The 12,564-nt window shown below is 41.2% G+C and overlaps 1 long non-coding RNA gene across 1 annotated transcript in view; it reads left to right on the top strand.

The window, feature by feature from the left end:
- LOC103350166 (uncharacterized) overlaps positions 1–12,310 on the top strand; it is a 95,241-nt gene extending 82,931 nt beyond the window's left edge. The window contains exons 7-8 of the long non-coding RNA XR_016237327.1: positions 8,438–8,499; positions 9,830–12,310. This is a non-coding gene — a long non-coding RNA (uncharacterized LOC103350166). The remainder of the gene's footprint in view (positions 1–8,437; positions 8,500–9,829) is intronic.
- Positions 12,311–12,564: the final 254 nt, after the last annotated feature.

Genomic DNA, 12,564 nt, shown 5'->3' on the forward strand with positions numbered 1-12,564 from the left:
ATTTCTAACTCCACCATTTGGGGCAAGTCCAATTGAGCATGTCCCAAATTGTACATCTCCTCCCTCTCTTATTCCCACTCTTATATTTAACAGGGATCACTTTTTCAGTTAAAATTTAAACACCTAAGAATAATTGTGTGTTAATTACAGAATTCAACCAATAGTACTAGAACAAAACAAAGAGAAAATACTAAATTGGATAAAGTATTACATTGTACATCAACAGTCAGGGCAAGAGCTGATCAAGTCACTGTTTCTCATGGTGTCCATTTCACTTCAACAGGTTTCCCCTTTGGTGCTCAGTTAGTTGTCGCTGATCAGGGAGAACATATGATATTTGTCCCTTTGGGACTGGCTTAATTCACTCAGCATAATGTTTTCCAGATTCCTCCATCTTGTTGCAAATGACCAGATTTTGTTGTTTTTGACTGCTGTATAGTATTCTATGGAGTACATGTCCCATAATTTCTTTATCCAGTGGCAACTCATGACTGGAGCCTAGGGAGATTACTGACGCCATAAACAAGAGTGTCAAATTGTTAAGTCAACAACAGGAGTCACTGTGTACTTACTTCTCATGTGGGATCTGTCTTTAATGTGTTGTCCAATGTGAAGTAATGCTATAACTAGTACTGAAACAGTATTTTACACTTTGTGTTTCTGTGTGGGTCCAAACTGATGAAATCTTTACTTAAAATATACTGAATCTATCTTCTGTATATAAAGAGAATTGAAAATGAATCTTGATGTGAATGGAATGGGAGAGGGAGCGGGAGATGGGAGGGTTGCAAGTGGGAGGGAAATTTTGGGAGGGGGAAGCCATTGTAATCCATTAACTGTATTTTGAAAATTTATATTTACAAAAAAACTTTTAAAAAATTAAAAAAAATGTCTGGTTTAAACAATGAAATTATATTCTCACTCCATATGCAAGGCTTTCTGTCTTGTGGTAATGGCCCTGCACTATTACAATACCCCAAGTGTCCAAAAGGCACAGAATTACACAACAAATTAAAAGCTGCCTTGGATTAAGGTTTGCATATTATGAACTTTTCGAAACAAAGCTGTTCCTAGCAAAGGCCTTGAAGAATCACAGGCATAAAGCAACGGAAGTTACCATGCTATTAAATCTGGTCACTGGTCATGTTACTTGGGTTAACGTGAGAGGTAAACCCATGGTGAGCCAGCCCCACACAGCACCTGTGAAAGGTCATTGCTCATTCCCTGTAGCACGTGCTGAGCACAGTGTTAAAGGGAGTGGGGGCCCAGGACACACTTTCTATTTTCAAGGTGTTAAACTTCTCTGTCCACTTTGTATTTCATATTTTCTATGGCTCAATTCCTTTACTCATCAAGTCTATCCTTCAGCTTTAGATAAAGGGAGCACGTGTTAAAAGGAAAGATGATGCTGTTGCATGAAAGAAGGAACTGTGCAGTCTGGATGTAATAAATGTTTAGTAGCTGAAGCAGTCCCAGGAAAAGGAGGGGAGACAGCTCATGAAAAAAAAATACCTATCAGAGTATTACAAATGATAAATTTATACAAAGAGAAGGGGGATTTGGCATGAAGCAGATAAAAAAGGTGGACCTGAGAAGGTTTTTTCGGTTATCACTGATTTTTTAGAGGCTTTTTTTTCTAGTGGAGGTGACTGTGTTTCAAATGCTACAGGAATAGCGTTCTCCCATTTTGGGCCCAAAGGAAGTGTGTGCTCTCTGAGGCTGCTGGATTCCAGCTCTTGGAATGGTAAGCCTTGGAGCAATCACAAGTGCTCTGCCAGGAATGCATTCCTGGAGATTTGTGGTCTCCCCATCTGGGCCGCAGGTGATGGATTAGATCAGGGAGGAGAAAAGGCCCCAGAGGGGATCCCAGACCCTGGGCTCAGCAGGGGATCTAGCAGGATTAACACAAAGTCTGTAGTCATCGCCAGGCAGAGAAATTTTCAGCTCCCAACTGCAGCATGCTTGGGTCTAGTAATGGGGGCAGATGGTGTGGTCTAAGCGACAATGGAGGCACATATGCATTGGGAAAGGAAGTAGATCAGAAAACTTCCACGGCAGCAAAGGCCACAGGAGCCATGCACAAAAAACACAGGCAAGAGCAAGGATGAAGGACAAGGAGTTGTTCCTATAGAAAGAGGCATCTTTCGACATAAAATTAGCTGTGAAATACTTGGGGGAAGATCAGTTTGTGACCCCTTAAACGCATAAGCACTTCAAAAAGTTGGTGGAAAATGGAACTAAGAGATAGCTTATTTGGTGCAAAAATTTTTAAATCTATGCCTAGTTTTTTCATAATATGTCTTTTCCAATGAACTTTTTGAAGACCTCTTGTAATATGAAATGGTTTGGAAATGAAGTACTTGCAGTGTTCTACACACTGAGTCAGAAGTGGCTGATTTAGAGAAAACTGCACTTTAAAAGATTGGGTTCAAGTCCTAGATCTACTCACAACTTCTTAAGTATGTTTGGACATGTTTCCATTTTGCTGCAGTTTCTTGAGTTAGAAGGATTAGAGTCTAGATCTGTGTTAATACGTTAGCCAAATATAGCTATTTAGATTTAACTGAACTAAATGTAAAAAATTCAGCTCCTTGTTCACTGTAGTTGCTTTTCACGTGGTTAATTGTTGCATGTGGTTGGTGGCTACTATACTGGGCAGGGCAAATACAGAACATTTCCATCTTCACAGATAACTCTTCTGAATGATGTGGAGATTTTGGCTCTGATTTTCTCTGAGTCAGTCTGGGAACTGTGAAGTAGTTACCATGTTTTGGGGATTATACAAGATGTCATTTCTGCCTATCTTAAGATCCCTCTTTGGAAATATTTACAATGAAGCCCCTGCTTGGTCTAGAGACTTTCTTGGACTTAACCACTTTGAGCTCTTTTGCACAATTCTTCTATGCACTTCTACCTTCACAAGAGTCAGATCTGCATTGCAATATGAAAACTTTCCTGCCTACTGCTTCTTCCTCTCCATTCTCTGTACTTCAATCATCATCTCGGTGTCTTCCTTTTGGAGGACCTGAACTGACATATGATAGAATGTCCTTCATGGCAATAGGACTGCAAAAGAGTATGACCCCTAGTCATGCTCTGAAGCTATCCATGGCTTTCTTCCCAGCTATGGGATTCCTAGAGACATCCTGTGAATGATTTATGGACTTTTACTTTTCTAGACTCTGCCTTCCGGGACCTCTGACTGTGTCTCTTGGAGCAGATTCTATAGTCCATAGTTCATGTATCATGCCTTACCACTGCCTTGAACTTGATGATTTTGGCTACACTTTTGTTACAATGTCTACCTTTTCCCAGGCTGAAGATCTTGAGTCTCCTGTCTCCTTCATTCATGGCCTCAACCACCTGGCTCATTCCTAGCCTTGGGTTTTTTAATTCCAGCTTGGCAAATAAGTTGGCATCTTCTTGCTGGGAAACAAAAGTCCATGTAAGAAAGTGTGATATTGTAACAGGAAGCCAGAAATACCCTGCCTGGGAATCCATCTTCTGTTGCTTTTCTTTACGCTATTAGCAGGGAGCTGGATCAGAAATGGAAGATCTGGGGCATGAACCAGCAACCATATGGAGTGCTGGGTGAGCATGCAGCAGTTTTACCTGCTACGCCACAACTAAAGCTCTTTAACATTTATTTTTAAAAGTATTTATTTGCATTCTTTTTATTTGAAAGGCAGACACATGGGTGTGCACACACATGCATGCGTGTGTGCACACATGCACAAAAACACACACATGGAGAAAGAGAGAGTGAAGGAGAGAGGGATGGAGAGAACACTTCCCATTAGCTGGTTAAGTCCCCAACTTTCCACAATATCCAGGGCTGGGCCAGGAAGAATCCAGGAGTGTAGAACTTAATCTGAGACTCCCACACCACACTGGTGACAGGGACTTATGAGCTATCATTTGCTATCACTATTGGTGCAAATTTTTCAAAACCTTAATTGGAAGTGGAGTAGCCAAGACTTGAACCAGGCACTCTGATATAGATACAGGTGTGCTAAGTGGTAATTTAACCATTCCTTTTAATATTTAAAGAGTTTTTGTGCCATGTACCTTCTGTGCTAGCTGTGGATGGAACCATGAATTAATAGAGCCCCTAGAGATGGGATGGTTGTGGGTGGGAGGGAGGTTATGGTGGGGGGAGAAGCCGCTATAATTCAAAAGCTGTACTTTGGAAATTTATATCTATTAAATAAAAGTTAAAAAAAGTAGAGCCCCTACTCCTGAAGGTATGACCTAGGATGCACACTCAGGAACCAGATCAGAGGCAGGAAACCAGTGATATATTTGGAAGATAACATCTTCATCAAACTCTAGACAAGAAAAGCTGAGACCTTGGAGATGGCTACTCCAACCATCCTATCTCAGATAGCTTTGGGGTTTAGACTTGAGGCTGAGCAGATCCTCCTTGGAGAAAGAAGAGGGGCAGAAGCTGGGATCTAGGAAATGTGCAACACTAGAGGCTCCACAGAGGCTAACAGGTTTCAGGCTACTACAAACTCTGAGTGACATGCAAGCTATTTGAGAACTCATGCAGGGGTGGAACTGGGCATCTGATTAGAATTCATCATTCCAGAATAGCTGCTAGTTGCAAGATTTGTCAATTGATTTGCAGAAATATCCAGGAGTCTTCAAGATAAATAACCTATACTTTAGACAGAAGTATAGGTATATAGATATTGTTCCCTGTAACAGAGACCGATGATCATAGAAGTGTATGGATGACAGAGGTTTAATTCTCGGCCATATAAATGTCCTCGCTGCTATAGTGTCTCTGATTTACGTTGTCATGAAGGATGGATTCAGACGCTTTCTTGCTGCTTGGCCACCCCAAGGTCTTACTCTCATCCACATGGCTCAGTACTACTACCATATCTGGGTTCTAACTAGAATGAAAGAGACAAGTGAAGAGTTGAGAGTGTCTTTCTCTTAATAGGAAGATCCTGGGTGTTACACTCCTGTTATCACCTATGCTCAGATCCCACTGCCCACAATTTGCTCTCAGGGTCCCTGGAAGCAGCCATGTGGCAAGGCAAAGACAATGGACAGCAGGGGACAGTTTCTTCCAGTCACAGGCACATGTATTCTGAGTTTAGAGAGTGTGGTCCACTTCCAGCACTGCACAAGGTGGGGCTTCTAAGCCTTCTTTTTGCCAACACCATCCCTCTGACTTACCTCTGCAGTGTATTGTTTTTTCACCCTGGATTGTAGCTCTGTGTTTATTTGTATTTGTGAGATTCTTGCCAGGCAGAACCTATCCATATCTGTTATGTGTCCAGCCTGGCACAAAGTAGAGGATTGAAACCCAGGGAGTCTGGCTCAGTAAATGGTTGGTGAAGGGATAAAATCCTCTAGAAATTAAATGTTACAAAATCCCTGTGGGAAAAGAAACATTCAGCAAAAGATCTACCCCCTCTCCTTTTCCTGCTAGAACAGACTGGGTTCATATTTATATTGCAATTTTTTAGACATGGTTAAAATCTGTTTATATTAGGTATGATTTACTGAAAGAATGGATAAATAGGAGGGGAAGTTAGGGATTTGGTATCCCCAGATGCAAAGGTCACCGTGAATGTCATCCATAGGCCTCTGTAAGCTGGTAGCTTCACTCCTCTTGTCTGTGTGTAGGAGTTGGGCAACCTTTCCCAACTTGATCATACCAAGTGGAAATAACATCCCTTCCATCCCCCTGCCACATCAAAGGGGCACTGGGAGCAGGGAGGAGTGTTATTGTGGCTTTTCACTTCAGGAAGCAAGCATAATGATGCTATTCATGGCATTAACTGCAAAAAACTATCATTAAGTCTTTGAATGTCTTATAATCATGGGGAAGAGAACTAATACTTTGGAGTTCCAAATATGCTTGGCACTTTGCAACCACTGTCTCTTTTAATCTTCCCAATATTCAATGAGAAAGGTAATTTGACCCCTATTTTACAGTTGGGAGTCATCTCAGATAAAATAATGTGCCCTAAGCGGTGCTGCGGTTGAAACTGGGATTTGCCTGTCCAAGGTCTCAGCTCTTTCCACAATGTCAGGTGTCTGTCCTTTACAGAAGGGTCCTTCAAAAGTTTGTGGACAATGGAATTACAAGTAAGAGCTTATTCTGGTGAAGAAAAAAATTTTTCATAGTATGTGGAAAATGCATTTTGGAAAACAACTATCCATAGTTTTTGGAATTGTTTTTGCAACGAAATGAACTCATTAACTTTTTTTGTTATTGTTGAGAAAGAAGAAGGCAAAAGAGGGTGAGAGAGAGAGAGAGAGAGAGAGAGAGAGAACTCATCCACTGATTCATTGTCCAAATACCCACATCAGCCAGGGCTGGACTAGACCAAAACTGGGAGCTAAGAATTCTATCCAGGTCTCCTAAGAGGATGACAGGAACCCAATTAGTTGAACTATCACTTCAGATTTCTCAGAGTTTGCATTCACAGGAAGCTCGAGTCAGGTGCCAGAGGCTGCTATTTAACTGAGCACTCTGATATGGCACATGGGCATCTTAACAGGTACCTTAGCCATGAGGACAAATGCCCTCCTTGTAAACTCATATTTTTAATTTCATTTTCCACAAATTTTAAGTGCTCTTGTATCTCTAGAGTATTTTATAATGCATGTGTCTTTGAAGGCATTATGTTATCCTATTTTTCATATATTTTGTATCTCTATATCGAGATTTATGCATCAGTAGTTTTGTTTTCTCTCCGACTTTTATAGGATAGCTTTCATAGGAAGTGGTCTTCTGAATATGTCTTAGAATGTTAGTTTGGTAAAGCTCTATTGGCTTTGTTTTCAGTTGGATGCCTTCATGTAGTCTCCTTGTAGCTTCTTTGGCTTTCAGCTATTTCCTTGAGCACGGTGCAGGAAGTGGAGGGGTAGGGAGCCTTTCTGACTCTAAGGGCCACACTAGGGAAGGGAAGCCAGGTACTTTAGTGATCCATGTGGGTGTGGTACACACAGAAGTTGAGATGGGTCCACTATGTGGCCATTCTGGCAGCGGGGGTGGTGGTACCAGAAATGTGTGGTGAATTTTTCTCAGCAGTGTTGGTGGCAGGTGTAGAGTATGTGTGGTCCAGTCAATTTAAGCATGGGCGGTGGGTGGGGTGGTAATGGTAGCTGGTGGTGGAGGGTTGTGTAGAGGAGAGTGGATTAGCCACAGAAGCAGCCTTGAGGAGCATGTAGCATGGATCATATGCTTTTGGACCCAGCAGTAGTTCAGACAACCACATCTATGTCTCAGGATAGCCTGTAGTCTGGAATTTGCACCCGCAGGCCTAGCCACAGCAAGGATCAATGGTGGACTTGCAGTGTGGCTCTGTCCTTAACTCATCCCATACAGCAGCAGCCTGAGTTGGGAGGAGACAATGCAAGAAGCTTTTCTGAAATGAAGGTATAGGAAACAATCCAGGAAGTTCCTCTACCTTACCTCTGACACTGTGACTGGAGTATCTCTCCTGTCACATCTTTGTCAATAGGTTCCACTGGGACACTCCCATTCACTTTTTTTAAAAAGATTTATTTATTTATTTGAAAGTCAGAGTTACACAGAGAGAGGAGAAGCAGAGAGAGAGAGGTCTTCTGTCTGCTGGTTCACTCCCCAGGTGGCTACAACAGCTGGAGCTGCGCCAATCCGAAGCCAGGAGCCAGGAGCTTCTTCCAGGTCTCCTATGTGGGTGCAGGGGTCCAAGGACTTGGACCATCTTCTACTGCTTTCCCAAGCCATAGCAGAGAGCTAGATCAGAAGAGGGAACTAGAACTGGGACTAGAACTGGCACCCAAATAGGATGCTGGCACCCATATAGGATGTGGCCAAGGCATTAACCCGCTGCGCCACAGTGCTGGCCCCTCCCATTCACTCTTTGACCTGTTGTTATAGGGAGCACTCTTCTAGCCAAGGAACTGAGATCATTGTTCTCTATGTACTATATTCTACTGTCTATGTCACTATCTCAGGTTTCTGTGTCTTACAGGGTTCTCTTGCTGGGTTCTAGTGTCACTCACTAAAAAGGCATCTATTTTTCATGTTCTTTGTGGATAAGGAGGTGAGCACTGTTGGTACTTACGTTGAGCCATCTTGCCAGTCTCCCCCATGAAATGCTTTCATATCACCAATTGTTTCAGCCTTGATTATGATCTTGGGCATGTGAGAGACAGATTTTTGTCCTCATTTTCTGGATGATGAAGAGAAATTCACAGATACTAACTGACTTGCTACATGTCCCATTGCTATTAAATGACAGCCAGAATCAGGTTGCTAATTTAAGAGTACTATTCCCATGTCCATCCCGCACCTTATAGAGAGGTTATATAATTGTTGGAAGTAGAGAAAGAAAGTGATTTCCTAAAGACATCACATGTTGTCACAATGGAATTCAGATAAGGTTATCAATTCATTCTTACTTCTTTGACTTTTTTGGGTTAGGTCCTGTGTCCTGTGGTTACTCACAGCCCTGGGAAAACTGGATCATTGATCCCCTTAGCCAGGTAAAATTTCTTGAAACTCATAACTTTCTTTGACAGTGTAATATCAATACAGCATCATAGCAACACAAGATTTCTGAACAATAATGTGATCATCATTGGTTCAAAATAGTTTATTTAAGAAAAAAACAGTTAATTCCAGTATCTCAGAGCTCAAGAACTTGACCTTGGCTCAGCTTTATCACATGATTGTGCTTCTGTACCAACTATCCTCATCTCAGAGCCAAGCCTACTTTGCCCTGTGGATTTAACCATCATCAGTTCTCAAAGTTCATTGTCCATAGAATCATGTAGATTGCTAAAACACTGATTGTTTAGGCACCAGAGACTAATTCAGTGGGTTTGGGGTGGGGCCGTGAACTTGAACCTTCAGCAATATCCCAGGTGATGCTGTTGCTACAGGTTTGTGGACCATACTTTGGGTAGCACTTGGTCAGTTCAGTGGTCCCTAACCTGGTAGTACAAGGCAAACCACTGGCTTGTGGGAAGAACCCAGAGCTTTTATGCATATATTTATAAACTTATTTTTGTGACTTAAATTTGTGTAGTATGGGCAAGTATTTATGTTAAAGAAATATGAGCATATGTAATTGGGATGTATGTCACAAAGAGTTGGACAGAAGTGAGAAATTGGCTTTACTTCCACAAGGCAGCTTGCATCTTCTGTGTCAGTCACCTCCATGCATCTGAACCTGAATGGTGGGTGATTACATTGGACAGGATTGATAGAAGTTTTTCTGGGATCCATTCTATGGGCTAGTAGTTTTCAAAGTGTGATTCTGAAGTTTTAACATTAGCATCACCTAGAAACTGGCCAGAATGCAAATGATCACACCTTCCCTCAGACATATTGAATCAAACACTCCCTGGTGTGGCAGGGTTGAGCTCAGCATTCTGGTTTAATGGTTCCTCCTGGAGATTCTCCGGCAGGTGTAGGTGAGAAACACTTCTTTGATGGGAAGTCTTTAAGGAAATGTAGACTAAGTGATTTAACAATGGGCTGATCTTATAGAACCACTGTTTCTGACTTTTTAACCTGTAGTCAAATTTCTCATGAAGCCTGAGTTCCCTGAGAAAATGAATTTCTGGCTACTTTGTTTTGTGTTTAACTTTGCAGCCCTGAGAAACTACTTTCAGTTTGCTAATTGTGTCCTGTTTGCTCTCCCCTCTAGTATTGTGTTGCCCAAATTAAATACAAAATTCAGATAAATAACAAATACATTGTTAAGGGACTATGTGCTATACAATCTTTGGGATATACTTAGTTAAAAAGTAGTCCGTGTTTATCAGAAATTCAGATTAAACTCCACTCTCATTTTTCTTCTCTACCTAGATGCATCTCTCCCTGGAGCATCAATCCTTCCGCTCTTCCAGACTCAACATCACCTGTGGGAGTCTCTCAGACACCTCAGGCTAAGACTGGTCTCTGTGCATTCCTGTGCTCTACAAGTTACTGAAATCGTTTAATTACTTGGCAGTGTTTCCCACTAGACTGACGTTTTCTAAGAGCCAGGGCTGGATTTATTGGATCTTATTGATCACAGTTTCCTCAGTGCCTAGAACCAACTTGTGAGCATTCATTCAAATATTGGCTTAATAAATAAATAAATGGTCTTTTGCGAACCTTGGATTTCCAGAAGCAGTAGATGCTGGTGGCATCCCTGAAGCTGCCTGCAGCCCCTTCCCTACTGCCTGCTGCTGTGCTTCTGGCTAGCTTGTGCAGACCATGGCAAGGACAGAATTAGCTTGCCGTGGCAGTGTTAGCTGCCTATGGAGCCTGAGAGTGACACCAGCCCTCCTGTGTACTTGCAGTGTGATCTTACCAAAATCTCAGCTGGATCTGTAAAAATGGGAGATTCCTAATAATACTATGATTGTGAAAAACCAATGAGATAATGGGTGAGCATGGGGTTTTGCACATTATAAACAGCTATGAAAATAATATTTGATGTTTAATTTTGAGCTCTGACTTTATGGCTTACAGGGTTTATTCATTCCCTTCACTGTTCATCGCTGATCCATTTTGACTTGCATTTTCTCCTTGTAATAACAATAGATACTATTTATTATGGTGTGCTTGGCTCTCTGTTATTGCAATGCACACATTATATTTAATCTCTACCAGCAAAGCAGACATTCCACTTTTACACATAAGGAAATTGGAGCCAAAGCATTTACACACTTTTTCTAGCAAATAGCAGGGCTTGGATTTAAACTCACGGCTGTCTGTTTACAAAATTTTCACCACTTAAATCACAGCACATTAAATCCTGACTCTGGTTTCATGGTTAGAGAGTTGACCTTTGCTTGTCCCTTCAGGGGCCCCAACTCCCTTAGGGTGGCTTGTCTTGCCCCTGGCCCTGTTCTCTAGTGTGGACACAGCTGCAAGGGGCTAGCAATATCCATCTACAGTCAGCTGATGCTGGAGGCACAGGAGAGAGTCTGTAAATATCACTGCTTCACCCCAAAGCAGTCACGTTCTGCCCCAAATCCCATATGAAAGTCTAGCATTTAGAAACTATGCCTTTCTATTTTCAGCACAGCTCATGTAGGTGGCCTTTGGAGTCTGTCCTATGAATCTTGGGCTTTCTTATGTTATATTCTGTGAAGTGGTGAATCGTGTGCTGCAGTCACTGTTGGTTATTCACCCAGAAGCCATTACCTTTTTTCTCCTTAAAGTAAGAGCCTAGTTTTGTTTAGCTGCCTACCTCTTTCCCATGGGATCCAGAAGCAACCCTGTCCTAACTCTAGGAATAAATCATGAGCATCTATTCATGGCAACTCCATTCCTGTTTCCAGTCACTGGTTTATGGATGGGTAAATTGCACAAGCATGACTAATGGACTAAGAGGATACCTCTCTTGAGGGCATCTGGGAAAAGTTCCCTTGCCGATAAGGAGACATACAAGAAGACAGGTCATTATTTCCTCATCTTCCTCTTCTTCCTTTCTTGTACTACATGTGGATTCTTGGAACTTGGACAGCAGTCTTGTATATATGAAAAGTGTAAGCTTATTAGAACCCCAATATCCTTGCAATGGAAAGAAGCTGAGATTTTATACTGCCACTGTATAAACCATTCTTGAAGAAGTCTTACCTTCAATTTGCTGTTTGAGATAATAACAGCTGCAAGTCATGTTTTTGATTAGGATTTGTTTTTCTAGTATTTGCAGCTGATAGTATTGATAGTATATTTCAACTATCTATTCCTTTCTGTGTCTCCACGTTGGACTACATTGGACTATGAACTCCTGGAAAGTATGAATTTACTGTAATTGACACATACTCATCACATTTTGACTGAATGAATGAGAGCTCGGCTGGAAAAACTTCCATGGATGTGGAAAAGAGGCAGGTTGAAATCAAAACATGTGGAGGTATTGTGTGTAGAGTGCTAAAGTTTTGCTGGGTAACCATCACATGGAATTGAAGCAGAATCCAGGAATATCAGAGGAAGAACTAGTCCTGGACATAACCAACTCACATTTTCATAAAATGATGAGGAAATGAGCTCTAAGGAAGGCATGTAACTTGTCCAAGCCATCTGTATATTACTTGGCTTTATTCTCTTAAGCCAGCCTGAGCTTTAACTTGCTATGTAACTGGAACCCATCACATACTCTCTAAGCTGTTTTCCAACATAAGTAAAAAAATGGCAATAATTTGTTTGCTCAATTTCAGATCTTCGGTAAAAGAGATTCTATGATGGAAGTAGAAGAGTTTTATGAGTTGCTCTGTCACAAGAAAATTTGTTTTGCTATTATAGTAGATGCTAAAAATGATGGTTCCTAAATAAACAAATAGAGAATAGGCATTGTATTTTAGTTCTAGCTTTTTGAAATATTGTCATATATTTATATTCAGGTGAAATGAGGGAAGGAACTATAACCAGGGTGCTAACATGCTTTGATGGTGGAGTTGTATGAATCACAAAAAGAAGAGATTCAAATACAGATTCAAATATTCAAATAAAGAAAGTGTCAGAATTCAAAGTTGCTAGTTTATGTGAAACACTGTATTGGAACAATTCATCCAGTATTTTATATAATCATTATATAACTCTAAAAA

Source organism: Oryctolagus cuniculus, chromosome 7, assembly GCF_051225735.1.
Source record: "Oryctolagus cuniculus isolate XC-2025 breed Fujian yellow rabbit chromosome 7, ASM5122573v1, whole genome shotgun sequence".
Taxonomy (NCBI): domain Eukaryota; kingdom Metazoa; phylum Chordata; class Mammalia; order Lagomorpha; family Leporidae; genus Oryctolagus; species Oryctolagus cuniculus.